Here is a 13,859-nt window from a genome sequence, read left to right as displayed (position 1 = left end):
TTTGAGAAATGTAAAGGTGCTTGCATTAGTGTGTCCAAAAGTTTTGCTTTTGGAAGTTACTGATGGCTTTGGAACATGATAGCACTCACACTTGTAAAAGGGATTGCACAGCTGTAGCCAGGGGGTGAGATGGTGTTGATTGAAAGGACTTTGAGGTTCAAGCTGATTAAGCCACAGAATCATTGAATCATAGAATCCTCTAGGTTGGAAAAGACATGTAAAAGCACTAATTCCCATCATCACCTAATACTACCAATTCCAACACTAAAATATTTCTTAAATACTTCAAGGGATGGCAACTCCACCACTTCCCTGAGCAGCTTTTTCCAATGCTCAACTACTCTTTCCATGGATAAATTCTTCCTAATATCCAATCTAAACCTCTCCTGGCACAACTTGAGTCTATTTTCTCATGTACTGTCACTTGTCAACCGAGAAGAGAGACCGACATCCACTTCAAAAGCACCCTTTCATGTTCTTGTGGAGAATGATGACGTCTCCTCTTAGCCTTCTCTTTTCCAATCTAAACACCTCCAGATCCCTCAACTTCTCCTCATAGCTCTTGCTTTTCAATCCCTCTATCAGCTTCACTGCTTTCTTCTGAAAGTACTCCAGAAGCTCGATATGAATATTAGGGGGCCAAAAACTGAACACAGTACTCATGATGTTGTCTCACCAGAGCTGAGTGCTCTGGTGGACAATCACATCCCTGGTCCTGTTGACTGCATTATTTCTGTTACAAGCCAGGATGCCATTGTTCTTCTTGGCCACCTGAGCACACTGCTGGCTCATGTTCAGCTGGCTGCCAGCCAGCACTCACAGGTTCTGGTCCAAGTCTGGCAATGATTGTATTACAGCATATTAATAAGAACAAAGGCTCTGAATTCCTGTATTCATGTTCTCATCCTGCTGCAAGCATAAGCTAGCAAGTCTCAAGCTCATAGTAAAAATTGCTTGAGATAAAATATTTTAATTCATACTTGGAAAGTCTAATAGTGGTCTAAGTGAGCTGGATTATCTGTCTTTTTAAGTCCTTTTAATTCACATGCCAGCTGTCATTTCTAGTTTAGATCCCAAATAATACTGATAACTCATGAATGCCCTAAATTCTCCAAATGCTCAATTACTCAATGGAAAAGTCTCTTAAGTACACCTGAGTATATGCAGAACCTACAAAAGCCCTGAACTGTCAAAAGCTTCTGTAAATTAGTAGCTGCATCATAACATGCATCCAAGGATCCTAAGGAAGCTGCCTGATGTGGTTGCCAGGCCGCTCTCCGTCATATCTGAAAAGATGTGGCTGTCAGACAAAGTCACCAGTGACTGGAAAAAGGGAAATATCACTCTCACTAATAAGAAAGGGAGAAAGGAGGACCTGATGAACTACAGGCCAGTGAGCTTCACTTCTGTACCTGGGAAGATCACTGAATATATCCTACTGAAAGACACGTTAAGTCATATGAGGGGTGAGAAGGTGATTCTAGACAGCCAGAAGAGTTTCATCAATGGAGGGTCTTGCCTGACCAATCTGGTGGCCATCTGTGATGGAGTTATGGTATTGGTGGACAAAGAGAAGGAAATTGATGCCATCTACATGGAATTCTGCAAGCTCTTTGATATGGTCCCCCACTACATCCTTATCTTTAAACTGAAGAGATATGGATTTGAAAGGTGAACTAATCAGTGGGTAAGGAATTGGTTGAAAGGTCACAACTAGAGGGTTGTGGTCAATGCCTCGGTGTCCAGGTGAAGGTCAGAGAGAATTCCTTAAGAGTAGCCCTGCTGAAAAGGACTCAGGGATTCTGACAGGTGATTGTCCCTATCTACTCTGCCCTATGAAGTTCCACCTGGAGTACTGAATCCAGGTCTGGAGCCCCCAACGCAGGAAAGATATGAAGCTTTTGAAGAGGATCCAGAGGAGCCATGAGGATGATCCAAGGACTGGATCCTATGATCCTATGAAAATAGGCTGAAGGAAATGGTTTTGTTCAGTCTGGAGATGGGAAGGCTGGAGGAAGACCTCATTACAGCCTTCCAATACGTAAAGGAAGATCATAAACAGGAGGGAAATCAGCTTTTTACATGGATAGATAGTGATAGGACAAGAGGGAATGATTTTAAACTAAAGAAGGGAAGACTTAGATTAGGTATCAGGAGAAGTTCTTCAATGGTGAGGTGCAGGAACAAGTTGCCCATCCAAGATAGTTCTGGATGTCCCATCCCTGGAGGTGTTTAAGGCCAGGTTGGATGGAGCCCTGGCAACCTAATCTAGTACTTGATCTGGCATTTGGCAACTCTGCCTGCTGCAGTAGAATTTGAACTTGTTGATCCTTGAAGTCCTTTCCAATCCAGCCATTCTATGATAGTATTCCTCAGCTCATCAACTGGGGCAGAGGCTTTGCAAATAGAAAAGAAAATTGAATCCAACTTGTAATAGATGTATTCCACAGAAACTAATGCTAGAGGGAAGGGATGTCATCCAGAGGGACCTGGACAGGCTTGAGAGGTGGGCCCTTGCCAATGTCATGAAGTTTGACAAGGCCAAGTGCAAGGTCCTGCATCTGGGTTGGGGCAGTCCCAAGCACAAATACGGGCTGGGTAAAGAATGGCTTGAGGGAAGCCCCAAGGAGGATTTGATTAAAGGTTGATTAAAGATTCAAAATAAACCAATAGGACCAGAAGCGGATTGAGAGAGATAGTTCTGCTCCTCTACTCTTTTCTCGTGAAGCACCACTTGGAGTACTGTGTCCAGTTCTAGGGACCGCAACACAAGAAAGGCATCAAGCTGTTGGAGTAGGTCCAGAGGTGGGCCACAAAAATGATCATAGGGCTGGAGCACTACCCCTGTGGGAACAAGACGAGAGAGTTGGAGTTCTTTAGTCTAGAGAGTAGAAGGCCCTGGGGAGACCTTGTAGTGACCTTCCAGTACCTGAAGAGGGCCTATAGGAATGCTGAATGGGGATGTTTTATAAGGGCATGTAGCAACAGGACAAGGGGAAATGGCTTTAAACTAGAAGAGGGTAGATTTAGACTAGATATTAGGAAGAAATTCTTTACTGTGAGGGTGGTGAGACACTGGAATAGGTTGCCCAGTGAGGTTGTGGATACCCCTTCCATGGAAGCATTCCAGGCCAGTCTGGATGGGGCTGTGAGCAACCTGGTCTAGAGGGAGGTGTCCCTGCCTATAGCAGGGGGCTTGAAAATAGGTGATCTTAAATGTTCTTTCCAACTCAAACCATACTATGATTCTATGATTCTAAATATCAGCATGAGCTTCGTGTGACCGTGGCAACTGAGAGTCTGAAAACACTGAGATGAGGAAAGCCTTCAGAGAATAGTTTTTGCTTCTTTAGCTTAAAAGTTGAAGAGGCAGGAAGTCACTGATTTTGCCATGTGCATCAGCAGCTACTTCTTCAATTGTGAATTAGGCCTGTTTCAACAGCCGTATAGATTTGTTTAGATGCTGCCACATGCTGTGATGTAATCCTGGCCTGTACCAGCAAATGCTCTCCCAGATAGTTTCTACATTTGAGCGTCACTCCTTTGGAAGTGCTGTCAAATGCAGCATGCCTGACGATCATGGTTTCACAAGGTCAAAAGACAAGTCGTATAGACATGGGGCTCTTGCCCGTAGTCCCACAGTAACTTATTGTTTGTTTATGAACTGGTAAAGCCACAGCAGCCATCATGTAAAATGACAAACCTAAATTTTGACCAGACACATCCCAGATGAATGTGTCTGCAATAATCTGAATGTTAAGTATTCTTTCAGAAACATGGCTTCAAACCATTGACTTTTCTTCCTCACTCTGTCTCTGTCTCTATGAATGTTTTCTGCTGTGACTCTTACTGTTCAGCCCTGAACTCTTCTGGTGCTTTCTTTTAGGGAATTAGGGGATAAATTAGGATTTTCCTGGAAGCTTCCTGCTGACACTGGGATTATATCTGCACCTGCCCTTGTCAGCTTCTTGAAGGATAAAAGTTGGATATTTCCTAATATTGAAATATGGAAGAATCAGAACCAGACATAGCCTACATGGTTGATGGCTTCATGAATAATGATAGCAGATAGAGCTCAGCTCTGTGCTTTGGTCTGGCATATTCTACTAGCTTCTCCTTGCCAGATTAAATTTGCCTACTAAAAAGCATCCTTCAGTTCATTTAAAAAATTCTAAGAACAACTGGATTTTTTCTTACATTAATTAGCACATGTTGTGTTTTATGAGTCTTACATAGAGAGAAGCTGGGGAATTATTTTGCTTAAGAGAAAATACTAGAACTTGTCAAGATCTTTGGTTCTGCTGTTGTTGTTGTCATTGTACTATGCTCTATTAATGCAGATGAGCAACAACTGTGCTTCTATAAATTGAATCTGACTATGGCGGCCCCAAGAATAACCCAAGGCACAAAACCAAGGAAAAAAAAGGAGAAAGAAAATGTCTCTCATTATTTTACTATAAAAATCTTAATTAGTCCCAAAGGTTTTTGTTATAAAATTCAGGTAGGTAAAGCAGAGAAACTTTTTGTCAAGCAGACTATGCAAAAAGTAGGACAGTGACACAAAAAGAGTTGCAAATGAAGCCAGACTTGTATTCTAACAAGTGAAATATTTATAAGCCTACAGAGTTATCTATCCATGGAACAGGTAGAGTAGTATAAATAAATTAAACTGCAGAAATTAATACATTCTTTTAATTGAATTTATCCTAGAAAATTAATAGAATCCCAACAGTCAGTCTTTGAGGCAAAATCTGCCTGTATGTTTGGTTCTCTATGTTTGTTACTGTCTAGTTTTATGGTGGTGGCAAATTAAAACTGGAAATTTGCAGTAATTTAAATATTATAGGGAAATTATCTTTCCCTGTATATGTCTTTCAGCCATTACAGCTAGGACCTTAAAACTTCTTAATATTTTTACTTGCCTGAACTATTACCCACAGCTATAGCTGATCTAAAATCTCCAGATCTAGAAGTGCACAGAACAAATCAGAAAATGTACAATTGCTACTGGCACCTCATGACAAGAAATCAGTACTTGAGTATGACATTCTGATAAATTTATCTTGAATTCCTGCATTATGTCTCAACTTGACCTCTGTTTGTAGTCTGTGATTAAGTGTTCATACGCAGTTCTGTTCCATTGTAAACTTGTACTTGGTGTGTGCATTGGAAAACAAAAAGGCACTTTGCTAACTCAAATATCCTGTTCTTTTAAAACTAGCTTGAGTAGCTGACCTAATGTTCTTGTTTATCTTTGTTAAGATTCAGCATACAATTCTGATACACTAAATGGTATCTCGTTCTTTTGAAACCCGAAACTTGGACATGAACTCTAGAGTGCTGTGCTTGTAACATTAATAGGTAATATTGTGAAGTGTTTCTTACAGATTTCAGGAGCCTTTCTCCATAGAAATCTAGTTGCAATCTGAGCATGGCACTAAAATCTTCTTCTAAAATCCTTGCCATTTTGTGAATGGCAAAGAATTAACTCTGATCCTATTTGCAAATACCATGTGGGCAGAGCTCTGAGGCAGGTGTGAAATGCACAGAGACAAAAAATAGTTATCTATGGGCCCTCAATATTGAATCTAGGTGGGGTAATACTTATCTGCCTAAAACCACCCTGCAAGTCTGACCCTTAAGCCCTAAGTTTCATTGATTTTTGTACACAGACATGGGACAGAATGATATAAAAAGCTGATGTATGGCTTTGTATTCTTTTAATCTCGTTATGTTGCCCAGGGAAACAGGATGCACCTTGTCTTCTGGTCAGCTAAACATTAGATCATATTCCCTTCCCAGCTGTGGCCTTTAACCATTTCAAAAAGGAGAGGGGAGGGAAACAAATAGCACCAGAAAAGAAGCAATCTTTATTTATGACAATATAGACATAAAAATTGCTTTGCCCAGCTAGAATTCCAGAGATGCGCAAGCATAGATCAGTAAAACAGCAGTTACTGGTAGGTTTTGATACTAAAGAATGGACTTTTCCTCAGGCATTTTCTTCCCCATCAGCTCACACAGCATTTTCTGTTTGTTCACTCAGTAGTATTCATTGATCAATTACTCAGCTGTACTGGGCAAACAGAAAGTAATACTTCAGTGGTGAATCTGAAAGCTGGCAACATGCTTGTATTCAGTCTTTGTGATATTAGATACCTGTATGCTGTGTTTTTGTCTATCAGAAATCTTATAAATGATAACCTAAGATATTTCTGGACAGAGGAACTGTTTATTGCTTCAATTTTAGTGATAGATTTTTAAAAAATAAACTGTGTACCCCAGTATCATAGGGAATACTTATTTATTTAGGGAGGTAGGAGTAAGAAAATAGCTCTGCATAACCAGCTTTAAAACACAAACCTCTGAAGCTGGGGTGGTTTTGTTAGGGCTTATAAATACAAGTTGTTGCCTTCCATATTTGTCAGTCACTGGTTGGGTTGATGAAATTTTTGGAATATTGTACAGTTATGGAATAAATTATATGTATGTATTTATATACAGATAAAAGTTGGTAAAATTTGGGTATGCACAACTAACTGTACTGCCATGAGGACAGTGCTTTAAAAAAAGTAATTAAATTTGTTTGGTTCTCATCAGTACTCTTGTGCATATGTCACCAAAGAGAGAGAGACATCTCTGCCATGAAGATCTTCCTAAAATACTTTAAGAAGCATATAATACAGTTATAGTGGAAAAGAGGAAAATACTTCATCATTAATACTGCAAGTATATATCTTAAACATTGCAGGCTGGGAGAAGCCAGTGACATTCCTCAATGTATTGTTAAAAATGTAAAATTTATCAAACTTTATTTTTACTAGAAGTACAGAGCACACCTCCCCCAATAACCTTATGAATATTAAGATTTTTTCAGAGTTTGGCCATGTGACATCATTGAGAATCAGTTATTTTAAATGTGTTCTCAGCATACTTTTCTGTGCTGGACTCAAACATCCAAACAAAATCTAAAAGCAGAAACAACAGGACAGTTAGAATTAAATCAGTACTAGTGTGTGCTTTCTGCATCAACGTGGCTTTATATATGTCGTAGAAGACTTACAATACAAAATGGAATTTTAATTTTGTTTTCTGCAATCAGAGAAAAATTTCCTTTCTGGACAAAACTAGGTTGGGTGGGTATATCTTTTCTTTAAGGCTTTTTTTTCTATTTAACTTATTTCAGTTCAAAAACAACAACAACAAAAAAAACAGCAAACAAGTAAACAAACAAATAGAAAACTCAAACATTGAGGCATTTTGGTGTGATTTTTTTTCTTCTAATTAAAGAATAACGCCAAAAGAAAAAGTTTTTTCACCATTTCTTTCCCAATCCATAATCCTGACTCATATAGATGAGTATTATTTATTTATTTATTATTTATAAATAAAATTAATTTGTTTTATTTTAATTATTTATTTATTATTATGTTTATTTATTATTTATTTTAATTATGTATAAATAAAATTTATTTATTATTTATTTATTATTCATAAATAACATGATTAGATGCTTCAGTTTCTCTCCTGTAAGCAGAGTTTTCATCTCTCCCACAGGTGTATATATATATATATGTAACTAGTAATAAAAATTGAAATTTCAGTTCAGATCAACTTTGATATCTTATTCTGGCTGCTCGTCCTGAGAGCTAAGTCCTCTACACCTGTGCTTATTCATGAACTTATTACCAAGAAATAGAGTCTGGGATGAATTTTGCAGACTCCTGTAGGTTGACTTTTTTTTTCTGCAATATTTCTCTCTTGTAACATGGATATAAATATATGTATCTAGGTACATGTTGCTCATGGTCTTCTTCTTTTCATTTAGGCAACTTAACACATTATATGAATATTATGCAGATATTTACTCAAAAGATATGGGCAAATAATTGGACTGGAACATTAAGGAAGTTATCCATACTTGAAAATTTTCTGGGGAAAGTTAGTTCTGGTGGACTTTAAGATCCAGAAAATTAATTACATTCCACTTTGACTGATGTGAGTCTGCTGTCTTTCCCCAGTCCTAGGTGCAGGTAAAAGTGAAGCAGAGCTTTATCCAGTTTTCAGTTCTCTCCCTGGGTTTTTCCTCAATCCGGTTTTCTCTTACTAGCTATGTAGTGCAGCTTGGTAAATACTGCATGCACATACATACAAATAGCTACACATAGAAAATAGCTATGAGTAGAGTTCAATAAGAAGGAAGAACTGAGTAGTAATGCAGCTTGTAATGCAACCTCACAAGATCATAACCTTCATCATTATTTTGTGATATTTAGTGATATCTTTCATGTGTTGATTGCATATTGCATGAATGTGGACTGCGCAGGTGAGAACAGAATGCTGTGGAGAGAAGGGCTCAATGCAGGGCTAACTCCACCTCTCACAGCCACCACACACATTCTGTCAAATAAAAGCTCATTTGCATTACACATTATGTACACTTGGTGAGTAAGACATGGTGATTGCCAATTATAATAATTTGACATACCTGTACATGCATCTGTGAAGAGAGGTGTTTTTTGTTATTAAGCAAGCACATAACAAGCACATAATTTTTTTTTATTTAACTATTAATCTTGGGCTTGCATTGTTTCTTAAAATAATTTAATAAATTAACACATTCACAGAAGAAATATCTAGAATATTCCTGCAGTGCTGACAGATTTTCCAGTGTCCAAAATCTCAAAAATATCACAAAAAGTTTTTTAAAAATTGCAATATATTTTTAATTAGTTTTGTGATATATTTTTAATTAGTATTTCTGCAAATTGTCATCAAAGCTGCGAATTTCATTAACTCCAGGGAATTGAATCGTCGCCAATTCCAGAAGTTTCTTAGATGATTATGGGGACATCATTTACTTTTCTGAAGTAATGTGGCTAAATCAGGGCAAGATGTTAGAAAGATCATATGATTTGCGAAATGACAAGTCATTTAAGTAATGTAAAGGAAAATTTGTGCCAAAATTTGAAGATGAAAAGTGGCTCACAGATTTAACATTTTGTGGTGGATGTGATCACTCATTTAAATGGCTTTAATGTACATCTTCAAGGTTTAACTCAACTTGTATGTGCTATATTTCAAACTATAATAGAATTCAAAATTAAATATTATTTGTAGTAAGCTCAAGTTATGGCGAATAATTTTATGCATTTTGATACATTGGTCAAACACAGTCCTGTGAGCTGCAAAAAATACATAAGCTTGCTTTCCATTCTGAGGAAGGAATTTGAGAACAGATTTCAACATTTCTGAAAAAAATCATAAATTTTTTGGTGTATTTGTGACTCCATTTTCAGTGGACTTAAATACATCACCTGCGAATTTTCAAATTGAATGTGTAGAATTGCAATCAGACATTCAACTCAAAAAATTTGATCATGTCTTTTCACTAGGCCTTAATATGCCCTGTCTTAGCACAGAATAATATCCTTCATTTCATAATCATACCCTATTCGTGTGATCACTTTTTGTCAGTAAATACAACGGTGAAAAACTGCTTACAAGGAGGAAGCACATGAAAAATAAAATTTCATTAAAAATCTCTGGTGAACACCTTGAGAACTCACTAAGAATGGCAACCACTTCCACTGAACCAAATATTGATGCATTAGTTTAACGAAAGCAAAGTAACTTCACAAAAACAAGGTAAGTGCTATGGTTTTAAGCTCTTCTTTATGAATGTTTTAATTTTTATATATAAATATAAGGAGAAGTTTTATTGCTTATATACATTAGCCATATTATATATTTTGTATGTGGCTCAAGACAATTCCTCTTCCATGCAGACCAGACAAGCGAAAAGATTGGACACCCATGCTCTAAATGCTCCTCTTCAATTATCTGTGAAGTTCAGCCATTTCTCACATAATTCCCCTTAGCCATCTGTGAAATCCATCCATCCTTCATGGTATTATATGTAACCTTTGTCAGTTGTCACATCCAGCAATTTTTCATCTCAAGTTCCATAATTTCTTATATTCTGTTCTCTTGACAAAAACCTCAGGACAAGACCTACTCATCTACATGAGTATCTTAATAAAGTTTAAATTTTACTTACTATTATCAGAAAACTATAACTAAAAATCTTTCTTACTCTTTATGGATTCTTTCCTATGTAAAGATTCTTTTAATTTATTAAAGTAATTGCAGTCCTGATTTTTTTTTTAGGTTGTTTGCATACAGTATGCACAACTTTTAGAAAAACTGGTGTTCTAAGCTACGCTGAGTAATTGAGCAACTGTTTTAAAATAGGACAAGAATGACAAAGAATAAATAACTTCTTTTCTGATGCAAAATTTCAGACAATTGATTAGTTCAAAAGTATTTTAATTTATTCCTTTTTTACTTAGTACTCCCCTTCAACGAAATCTGGATGCCCCCTGCCTGAAAGCATCCAGGTCCGGGCTGAATGGATCCGTGAGCAACCCGGACTAGAAGGAGGTGTCCCTGCCAATAGCAGGGGACTGGAATTACATGATCTTAAAGGTCCCTTCCAATCCAAACAATTCTATGATTCTATATGGAATGCATGTGCAACCATACATTTTTCTTAAAAAATCCTTTTCATACAGTTAATCACAGTTATTCCCGATCAGCCTTAGTTCATTGCCTTCGAGATCCCAAAAGAGCCATGTTATTATGTACATGTTTGCTTTATTCTTGGTCAGGGCCTATCTTTGTTCATACTGACCGTTATGCAAGAAAGGGATAATCCAGTTCTCTCACATAGTTCAATGTTTTTGAGCTCATTTCCTCACAGTTAGTCAACATGCTGAAGTAGATTAGTTTTCGATCATCTGAAACAGGAAATGGGCAATGGATCTTTAAACATTAGTCTGCAATTCAGTAGAGACTGGTATTTTATAACTGTGAGTCAGACGCAATGCAGCTTGGCTTATGCTCTTTTCTACATGCAGAACAATCTGTGCATTAAATTGGGAAGAACAACTGAATTTCACAGTGGGAAGTAAGCATTAGCTTAAAATGATGCACAGTCATAGGCATATGATACCGTGCTTAGGAGCATGAAATGTTTCAAGAGAACAAAGAACTAGATACAGGTATTTAAAGAGCTTTTATTTGCTTTATCATTTACAAACAGGTGATTGGGGAAAAAGACACTAGCAGTCTCCCTCAGATTAATTTTCAACTGAGGCATCTCTTGTATTAAGATGATAAGCAACTTGCACTGAATTGCTATACAAAAAGTTAACTGTCTAAATAACTCTAAGGTTATCTAGAAAACAAGAGCAAAAAGCTATTTGTGAAGTGAATAGTGATAAGAAGTGTGCAACAACTATAAGCCAGATAGGTTACTCATCTAATGTAAGGGACTGCAGGAGCCACTTAGTTGAACTTTAGAGAAGAGAATGAAATGTAGAGCTTTCCTTTCTCTTCCTTGGCAAAGCTTTCTCATTGCAAGGTACTAATTATTCTTTTTACTGATAATTGTTCTTCAACCTGCTTTAAAAAAATCCCCTTTCCAATATGTATTGAGAACATATTTGTCTTGTTCAGCTTGATAGAAATGTCTGAATGTCAATTTTTAAAAGATAAGGCTGGCTCAAACAGGTTTTTCTAGGATTGAATCATAGAATCATAGAATCACAAGGTTGGAAACAACCTTCAGTATCATCTAGTCCAACCGTCCTCCCATTGCCATTGCTACCACAAGCTACTAAAACATATCTCATAGCTCCTCATGCAGATATAGCTAAGTCACGTGCAAGTTTAGTGCCTGACTGCTAACATACCTGGTCTATATTCCCACCCTACACTCAACTTGCCTTTGTCTTCCTCTGTTCACTCTTTTCATTTGGATACGGTCATATGTAAGGATATGTATGATGGGCCTGATGAAATTGTCAAGAGAGCTGAAGAGGTGGTCTTATATATTTGATAGAGACTGCATTGCTAATGATGTCCAGTAATGCTGAAATTGTCTGAGTGCTCAACAATTCTTAAATATGAAGAGCATTTTCACCATATTAGGTGAAGTTCTGGTTCTGTTTTAAAAAATGTCTGCCCCTCCCTTCCTCAGCTTTTACATTTCAAACAGTTTCTGGCATTTTCCCCCCCAAACAGGCCATCTGTCACCCTCTGTGAAAGTTTTGTGTTTCCTCACACAAGATCAGACTTCTTTCTGACTGTTTCCTCTCAGGGACAATCATGACAAGAAGCTAACTTTATCTGCATACCATAAAAAGCTGCAAATTTAAAGAATAGTCGTAGAGGAAACTGTAGGATAAAAGGATCTTTTACTCTGTCCAGTTATCTTATTCAGCCTGATTCTTAAAAGTGTGAGTCTTTAATTTCCAGTCCTGCAGCATGCCATATGTCGTGACCTTGCTAAGTGGGTGGAAATCACACACAGACAAATAAGAAAAAGAATCAAAGAAAGAAAGAGGAGGAAACTACAATTACAGTAGTAAGGACAATGGGTAGTTGAAAAGCAGAACTTCTATTAGTTCAGTGGATATGATTCTTTTCTTGTACCCGAGTATAGTCTGATTGGTGTATCCTGTATGAACCACCAAGCAATTCAAACTCTTCTATTGAGTAATTGAAAGATCTGCTTATTAAAATTCTTTTATTTCCTACTTCTTTCCCTTCTTTCGCATCACTGGCTTTTGCACTAGATCTATTATTAAATTCTGAGCTCTTAAATATCTATGTTTTGGAACTGTAAAAAGTTTTATATTCACTTGGGTACTGTAAAACAGATAATGTCATGCCATAATATTCACGTATCACAAAATACTAAAGGATCAATCACCACTTCCCCGTATTTCTGAGGTGACATCCTTGGGCACCATGTAGGTTTGCTCACTAAATAAAATAAATATGGATACATAGATCCCAGCCCTGTAGGTGCATATGCAGAGTTTTACCAATGTCAGTAAGATTGCAGTGGATTTAATTTTGCTGGTCTGAAATAAAGAAAGCTGTGAATTGCAGGGTAGGTCCTAGCAACCCTCTTTTAAATATGTACACAGACAAACATAAGTATTATCCTAACCAAATTAATTTTCTCATAAATAGCTCTAAGTTGATATTTCATAGCCATCATATTTCAGAAATAAAAGTACAACAGAGCATTTAAAAAGCACCATATATAGGGGTCATTGTACTTGTAAGCTTGTGTCCACCAAAAGGAGATGGTGCTCTTGCCTAGAATATTATTCTATTAAAAGGGGAGCAGGAGCTTCAGAATTGATGCTTCTTGGCATGGCTGTTATGGCAGACATCACCGCATTAATTTAAACTTTGAGCTACTTGCTCTTCTTCAGTCATTGTGTATGACAGACTATCAGTACTGAAAATTTTGCTTTTCTGTGTCATAATTCTGTTATATTTTCTCTACAATAGTTTCACATCTCTGAATATATTCCATGTAGCATTTCACAGGTAGTTCTTTCAGAAGTGTTAGGTCTGCACGGATGAAAACGGTTACAGATGTGTTCACCAGGACATCACTTTCTAGGGATTGCAATGAAAAGGGAAAAAAAGAAAAAAAAAAAGAAAAACAGAAACAAAACCAATATTGCCTTAGCAATTAATTCCTGCAGATGTCCTAGCCCTAGCACAAACCTTGTAGTTGACAGTCTGCCCTGATTTATTTGATGGTAATCTCTTGGCACCAATGACAGGTGTGGTTTATTGGAAACTCCTGAAATTTACTATGGCCTCAAGCTATCAGGCTTGAAGCGATGTGTTTAATGATGCTGAATAATCCCGCAGCAGTTATAATACCTAATATTTTCATTCCTGTTCACTTTTTTAAAAATCTTATATACATATATTAGCAATTTGTTTTCTTCTCTGTTTCCTTTCTAATATTGCATCCTTAATTTATT

The sequence above is a fragment of the Meleagris gallopavo genome, chromosome 2, assembly GCF_000146605.3.
Source record: "Meleagris gallopavo isolate NT-WF06-2002-E0010 breed Aviagen turkey brand Nicholas breeding stock chromosome 2, Turkey_5.1, whole genome shotgun sequence".
NCBI lineage: Eukaryota > Metazoa > Chordata > Aves > Galliformes > Phasianidae > Meleagris > Meleagris gallopavo.
The sequence above is the reverse complement of the archived record's forward strand: the minus strand, read 5'-3'. Positions refer to the sequence as shown.